At 46.8% G+C, this 896-nt stretch overlaps 1 pseudogene across 1 annotated transcript; it reads left to right on the forward strand.

The window, feature by feature from the left end:
* Positions 1-896, forward strand: LOC308414950 (14-3-3 protein zeta/delta-like; annotated as a pseudogene). The gene has a single exon. The product of its transcript is annotated as a 14-3-3 protein zeta/delta-like (transcript).

An 896-nucleotide genomic window follows, 5' to 3' on the forward strand; every position in this document is an offset into this window, starting at 1 on the left:
CTGCTGAGCTGGGTCCGTGTGCCACCACCCACTCTGGACACATAATATCCAGTTATGGATAAAAATGAGCTGGTGCAGAAGGCCTAGCTGGCTAAGCAGGCAGAGCGGTACGATGACAAGGCAGCCCGCATGAAGTCTGTCACTGAGCAGGGAGCCAGAGGAACCTTCTCTCTGTTGCTTATAAAGATGTTGTAAGAGCCCATAGGTCATCTTGGAGGGTTATCTCAAGTATTGAGCAGAAGACAGAAGGTGCTGAGGAAAAGCAGCAGGTGGTTCGAGAACATGGAGAGAAGATCAAGACTGAGCTGAGGGACATCTGCAACGATGTACTGTCTTTTGGAAAAGTTCTTGACCCCCAGTGTGTCCCAAGCAGAAGGCAAAGTCTTTTATTTGAAAATGAAGGGTGACTACTACCGTTACCTGGCTGAAGTTGCTGCCGGTGATGACAAGTAAAGCCATTGTGGACCAGTCGCAGCAAGCGTACTAAGAACCATTTGAAATCAGCAAAAAGGAGATGCAGCCGACACATCCCATCAGACTGAGTCTGGCCCTCAACTTCTCTGTGTTCTACTGCGAAATCCTGCACTCCCCCAGAGAAAGCCTGCCCTCTTGCCAAAACAGCTTTCGATGAAGCCTCTGCTGAACTTGATACATTAAGTGAAGAGTCGTACAAAGACAGCACGCTAACAATGCAGTTACTGAGAGACAACTTGACATTGTGGACATCGGATACCCAAGGAGACGAAGCAGAAGCAGGAGAAGGAGGGGAAATTAACCTGCATTCCATCCTTTGTCTGCCTCATTCTAAAATTTACACATTAGACCATTTGTCATCCATGCTGTCCCACAGGTTTTTTGTTTACAATTTTATAACAGGTTTACGTTACTTCTATTAA

Source organism: Micromys minutus (assembly GCF_963924665.1).
Source record: "Micromys minutus genome assembly, chromosome: X".
Taxonomy (NCBI): domain Eukaryota; kingdom Metazoa; phylum Chordata; class Mammalia; order Rodentia; family Muridae; genus Micromys; species Micromys minutus.